The sequence below is a fragment of the Opisthorchis viverrini genome (assembly GCF_000715545.1).
Source record: "Opisthorchis viverrini unplaced genomic scaffold opera_v5_35, whole genome shotgun sequence".
Classification (NCBI taxonomy): domain Eukaryota; kingdom Metazoa; phylum Platyhelminthes; class Trematoda; order Opisthorchiida; family Opisthorchiidae; genus Opisthorchis; species Opisthorchis viverrini.
The window spans coordinates 414,213-421,771 of record NW_008751691.1 but is presented as its reverse complement, the minus strand read 5'-3'; positions in this window follow the sequence as shown (position 1 = coordinate 421,771).

Genomic DNA, 7,559 nt, shown 5'->3' with positions numbered 1-7,559 from the left:
CATGAGGCGGCCTGGTGCAGCACATTCAGTTGCCTGGATACATCACAAACGAGAGATTCAGTTGGGTTCCAGGTGAGTCTCTCGAGAAAACCAAATTAGCTTGCAAATGAGTGTATATTCGCTAATTTCATGCAATTTGGTTTGAAGTAGAACATAAGGTTGACGGAAACTCGGGAACTGCGCCTACCTGATTAGCCTGAACTGGAAGGGTGAAACCGGTCGTGGGCTGTCGAGGATTTTTCAGCAGCCTCACGAGTAGTGCATTACAAAGAATAAAAATGTATTACGCACTACTCATAAGGCTGCTGTAAACACTGATATGACGATCCCTGAGAAGGGTGAAACCGATCGTGGGCTTTCGAAGATTGACCTTATGGGTGTAACGGTGGTGCTACTTATGGGGAGGCACGCGAGTAGTATGTGTTGTTCATGTAATTTCGCTTTGCGTCTTTTGAAAAGGGAGATCTGCTGCGGAATTCGTGGAGTCACTTTGAAACATTTGCTTGGATTTGAGCGAGGAATGATTAGAGTCAATGAATCTCCAGGAAAGTTCAAGAAAACGCGTTCGATAGAAGACGGGTGTCCAGTGTGGGTCAATAAGATGCAAATTAGAGTTTTGTTTCTCTGTTCAATGGTCTGTAACCGGTCAGTTGGCATTTCCCAGAAAACTCCGCAGCGAAGACCTTCTTCCATTTCATGGGTATTGTGTGTTATGCATAAACAATGTTAATGCTCTACGAGAACCCGAAAACTAGTTGTATGAACGAGAAAACGGAGAGCACTAACAATGTCTGTTTGTTGAGTAAAATTGTTACAATAGGTGTATATGCGAACAAGGAGACCTATCGTATTGCAGGTTCAGGTTAGTGAGTCTGGNTCGTACCGGAGTTAGTACATGAGACTCGCGAATGACCGCTGCAAGCGCGAGCGAAATCAGAAGAGGGAGTCGAAGCACGTGACCATGCTTGTATTATGTGAAATTGTACAAGTGCGCGTTTTTTGTAGTTTTTCGTATTCAAACAAAAAACGATTATGCAATTAATGAAATACGTAGTGTTATAATGGAAGTAAAATAAAGGTACAAAACGCCACAACTGTGAGCTGTGTAGTCAAGTGAGTCACGATTCTGTGGCGTGATTTGTGAGTATAAGAAAAAAGATAGATCTCGTGATCTAGCGAGTGGTGGTGACCTGTACAGTCATATATATGGCGAAAGTGTAACTACAACAATATGAGTCGATACTGGTTTATCGTACCAACTCAAACTTGAGGCGGTCTGGTGAAACACATTCAGTTGAGGAAGAACATCATGAACAAGAGATTCGGTTGGATTCCACATGAAAACCAGATTGGTAGTTATATGGAATCTGTTAGTTCCCGAGCCAGAAGATGTACTGCATAACCGGCAACCAATATATTTACTCCGTTATGGAGTGATAATCAATGGGATTGTTCTCCCCTTAGTTCTTAGTTGTTGGCGGTTGCGGGGTTTGTAGAATACACACTCACATGATTCTCGTTTGAATAGTCAGCCTCCTGTATCGGGGCGATCAATCTGGTGAGTCCGTGCCAAAGTGGGAACCACGAGTTTCGCTCTTATTAGGGCCCATCGACAGTGCATATCCTTGGTCGTGTCGGAGTTTGAACTCCGCACATCTGAAATGCAATGCGAGCGGGATATGACAGCTCTACCAGCGCTCATGGACGCACGTATGAACATGCCTGAACAAGGTCATCTTGTAGGCGTAACCCCTGTATTTTATTAGAAGAGTGTCTTTGTAAGCTCAGAGGACGTTTCTCCGACACACACTAAATTTGTGTGTATGCCCGCAATTAGGTTTGCCGGCGTGCGCCCTACTACAGGACCAAATATTGGGTGTTCCATGTTCCGTTCTCACTGCGTCCAACAGGTGGAGGGACCGCAAAGTACTTGCTTTCAAGGACACGTGAAACTTTCCCGTTCTTGCATCTGTTTGGGGATAGATCATACACATTTATATATATTGTATTTTGACTTTGCAGTCGGTTCCTTCGATTTTTTTCACTTTTTACCAGAAAAGACCACTACTGGATAGGTGTCTTGTGGTCTCTACTGCGCGGGGGGGGGGCACATTTTTTATAATGGTTCATGTGTCCTGCACGATTGATGTGGAAAAACCAATCCAAGACCAAGACACTCTTTGCTGACACTACATTTGGCATTTTGTTTGCCACGGTTTCTGTTGATCTGTAGCCAAAGGTCACGAATTATCACAACAAACCCGTTGACAAAATAAACAAGAAAACAACAAAGTGTTTAGATTCCACAAACTTGTTCGAGGTGAGACCGTACTATTCAAGTTCTGTTTGTTACTCGTGGTGTGTTGTTCCCGGAACCGAGAAGAATGCTATGATAGCTGCAACGCAAACTATTCAGGGCTCATTCATTTTGAGCGGGTACAATACAAGTATATTTGTAATGCACTACTCATAAGGTTGCTGGTGCAGCACCTTCAGTTGCCTGGAAAGATCACAAACGAGAGGTTTAGCCGGATTCCAGGTGAGTCTCTCGAAAAAACAAATTAGTTTGCAAATGAGGGTATAGTGCAACCTTCTACAACAACCTTTTATTCGGTCAGTAACGTTCTGTTCATGACCAATTCTCTTTACGCTACAGAGAAGGTTGCTTTTTTCCATCTTTTTCGGGAGAGCTTAGGAAACAATCGGTACATGTATTGCCGGGTAGCGCTTAGCCTTTGGCACAAAAGTTTCGTCAGGTCAAGTCTACCTTACGAGTTTGGTCGAGATTCAGGGTGGGAAGAGGACTAATAATCTTAGTCAAACTAAATCAGTGTCAGGTGTGCTGTCTAAGGTATTTTGTTTGTTAAGGTGGGTCAGTGAGTGTTCAGTTTCATCCTTACATTACAGGTCCTGCGTAAGTGGTTTTGGCATTGAGCATCCGGAAGTCGGCTGGTGAGATCGCGGTCTGAAGATCGTGGCTGAGTTCACAGGAGTGACGAATATACCAATTAAACACTGAATGGTGAAGTAAAACCTATGGTCGACAAGCCAATTTGTCGGGAATTTTAGGCATTTTGATTATAACACCTTTGTTGTGATCAGGTAAACAACTTCTACGACTATCTCAATAGTTTGTATTCTCATATCCGGTTGAGCACGGAGGTGGATTCTACCCTACCTGGACTATATGACACATAGGAATGGTGGAAAATTAAAAACTACCATCTACCGGAAACCAACAGACACAGGGACCGTCTTATACTACTCATCAGCATACCCAAAGTCCGCGTACGCCAATACTGTCTCAGAAATGTTAAGATGAGTTCGAGTGTTGTTCACAGAACAAGTCAATCGAGATTAGCGACAGACTTCAAGAAATTTTACACCCACTGGCAATGAAGAAAGATACTGGCCCCTGTATCAAGACCTGGTAAGGAACGGATTAGCACGACAGTCATTTAATAGAAAGCGGGGACATCTGAGGATATTCGAACAGTGCTGAATGTAGTCATCATTCGAGTAGAGTTCCAGAAAGGAGAGACGCTACGCTTGGTGTGATGCCACTAAAGGATGCGCCACCGATTGAAACTTTGTGTATCAAATTGAAGAGAACGATTGCACTAAGGTTTACATAAGACAAATAGCCAGGACAAAACACAGTAGAATTGGCGAGCATAAGAGAAGAGGACAAACAAACCACTGAGGAACGCGGATGGATATTAAGTGCTGATCAAAGACTCGGCGATGGCGGAAAATGTGTTGGACACAGGGCACCGAATAGATCTGAAGAATGTAGGCGGTGGAAATCGCCAAACATTACGGTGTAAAATAGAATCGAGGGCATCGAACTGGTGGGCGTACTATGAGTGGTGTCAGATGATCTAAGCTGACAAATGACGACTTGTCAGTATGTTCCAAAAGTTTTCCTATTGCTTCTTACATGTCTGTCTTCAGATTTCGTCCAACACGTTCGCTTCGATTTGATGCCGACATAGCTTTACCAACATCCTACTGAGAAGTAGTCACTCGAGGAGCCAGGCAATACGTGACAATGTGGTGTGCGCAATATCCTGTCCAAGTGAGAGCCACTCACATAGCTGATGAGCAACTTGTCGCCATACGGTCAAGTTCTCAACCACGGACATGGCGGTCGCAGGTTTCGAAGCTCTCTGAGTTTCGTGAGATGTACACTGATGATGATGCCTAACAAGGATGAATCAGCTGTACAACGCTTCTCAGCTTTTCTGCATAAACTGGATTCATTGATAGGATGCAATCTGTAGTGTGAATCAACAACCTTCCACGACCTACTCCCAAGTACGGTCCAAAAGAGGACCCTGATACCCACTACCTGATGGCATTTTAGTCTACTTTCCACAAATGATCTTGACTTATTCTGGATCAAATTTGCACTTCAACATTCCAAGGCTAATGCCATTTCAAGCAGCCATCAGTAGGGATTAGGAGATCGCTTCTCGAACAGGCGATATTTGTTCTGCGGTATAACACCAGTGTTGGAATAAATGTGGCCGCATTCGATGTTGGGTCGTGTACTTCGAGACAAAATTTCTGTGTACAGTTGTGAGGTAGAGAAGGCTGCGGCAAGTGAACAAACTTTATCGACAGAACTTGATGGTTTAAACAAAAAACAAGGAAATCATCCAATAGTGGTGGGAAATTACATTAGCCTCCGCTAACGAAGGTCACGCATTCCAACGGCCGGACCGGCTCACTGGCTCCGGAAGTTCGCCAATCTTGATCGAGTAAACGAGCGCCTTGTGACGTTCAAATGTATGTCCTGCACCCAGACTAAGTCATTTTGTATCGGAATGTTACCGCATTATGTAAGTACCAATGAGTAAGCCTGTCTTTCAGTCTCATGTGTCTCCTTCACTGTATATCGATTACCTATGCCTCATTCCCTCCCCACCCAAACTTTGTGTTACTAGTCAAATGCGGCCTATGTTATTCAGTAATATCTTCATTTGTATCACCGTCAGCTGTCTGATTCACCTCGATTGTGCAACAGACATTAGTGAACGTATTGCCAACTTTACCATTATGGGTGTATCAGGTTGCCGAGTACCGCGACGCTCACTCCCTTCTGACAAGGTTTGTCAAAGTCCGAGCTGATGATGGTGAGCCACTGGTGGCCAAACTGTGAAGTGCTCAACCACTGGTCGAAAGATCGCGGTTCCGAAATTCCGCGAGTTTCGTAAGATGTGCGCTGCCGATGAGTACCAACAGGAATGACTCATTCTCGTCACAAAAGAGGGACAAAGACTCTTGCCTAAGTTATGAATATAATATATACATATATGCATATATAATATGTATAATATTTCATGCTTTTCATCCGTCATGTTTTCACGTGACAGAAGTCCTCTTCACAGAAAACAGGCTCCCTTAAAGGCCCTGAGCTTGGCATTTTTTGCAATAGTGGCGATCTGCTTTCCGAAAGAAAAGGAGAGAGCGGGTATCAAACAGAAAATGAGTGAAACTTGTTCAGATGCAGGTCAACCATGACCAAGTATAGCGCAATAAAAGCATGCACAGTTCCGGCTCAATAGCATTTCCTTTTCACTGTTTCGTGTTAATATGGTTTAACTAGAACTGGTTCCATAACTATACAGGGTGTTACGCCGTACTCTGTTCTCATGCATACACAGGATTTCACAGGATTTTCACAGGATTTCACTATATATAGTGCAAGTAGAAGTACTATAGGACAGCAGAAAAGAAGTACGATCACTTTTTAGTTTGAGTTCGTTTCTACTTCTCTATCCGCACACCATACAGATACCATATCTTCAGTTTTGCATTGACCCTTATAGATTCTCACATTTCACTTCAACTGAAGAATGGTCCGGATCTCAATATAATACCCTGTTTATACAATTCTTTGGCCTTTTCTATGTGGCCACTGCGATTCAGTGAGTACACAGTTTTTCGTGTCTGAACCAGCGGACGCGTTCATGCACGAGAAATGTGATTGGCCTGTTCACGGCTCGAACAGCCACCCAGTAGCTGTCCTGGTTGTTTCGATCGATTGACTCGCCTGTCAGGGCTTTCGAGTCGGGCCGTGCCAAGGACGACTGAAACCTGCTGGACAGTTTTTGATTGGTGGTAAGTGGTAAAGGGATCTGTAGAAGTCTCGTTCACTCTCATCTGACTAGTCCTCGCACGCTCAAACCCCGGCACAGCCAATATTAGGCACTGTTGATGAGTTCTAATACGGGCGGAACTCAAGTCCAGTGATTCCTCCCCCCTAGTTGTGGACTCACTGGAATAATTGCGCCAGGACAGGAGGACGACTGTTCAAACGAAAGCGATGTGGAGGTGAATTTTACAAATGCCGCAGACACCCACAACAGGCTAATATCCCTTGTTGCTTTCGTTAGATTTGAACAGCACTCAGTCAGAATTAAGGGGGAAGTTGACAACACAACTGTTGTCCGTCAGCAACGGGTGATGTGGGTGGCGACTAACAGGTACGGCGGAGCGACAGTGTAACAATAGATTTAGAATAAAAGAACTTTCCCGATACTTGGACGAGGACGACTAACGAAAGCGATGTGGAGGTGAATTTTACAAATGCCGCAGACACCCACAACAGGCTAATATCCCTTGTTGCTTTCGTTAGATTTGAACAGCACTCAGTCAGAATTAAGGGGGAAGTTGACAACACAACTGTTGTCCGTCAGCAACGGGTGATGTGGGTGGCGACTAACAGGTACGGCGGAGCGACAGTGTAACAATAGATTTAGAATAAAAGAACTTTCCCGATACTTGGACCTACAGGGATGTAACCTTTGAGCTTTGTGACCTTTCCTCGTTTTCGCTCTCCCAACTTTGAGAATATTATGGGGAGATTTCCCGATTGTATACTTTATCCACCAACCAGTCACGTGGGTGGGAATATTCGCTTAATTTTCAAAACTCCTGAATTTAAAGCGCATTAATCACCCAGTGAAATAGTATATTATGCTGGATTGTAAAAGCAAGGAACTTGTTCTCTCTATCAGCCTACCTGGCTATTAGCTTGACGGTACGTCATGAGATCGACATAAGAACGGCATAAGAGATGTCTTAAATTGGAGAAAAATGTCATTCACCATAGAAAGGACATGGATAGAATCGATCGATTGACATCGTGGCTATTTGTACATGAGTATGTATCTCCTAGTTACTATGCTTCGGTTCCGTGATACACACCAAACCATTCCGGCATTCGAAACACCCAATTTCTGCCGGATATTTTCCAGATAAGCCTCGCAAAAAGTGCATGTGCGAAAAGTTAAGCCCCGCCACCTTTTGCCAGTTCCAATTTAATGTACGCACACAACCTTGACCTATTTTTAATGAAAATAATTCCCCATCTGCATCCAGATTCATTTTGTGCAAACATTTTCTCCGTTCGGACGTAAAACCTCAAATGAACTTTATAGCGCTTTCAACTCTCGTTCATGAAAAGGAGACGGCAATACGTTTTCTGCAAAACCACGGAGTGATCCATCAGCAACGTTTATGCAACAGTGGCCACCAAATGACACTTTCCA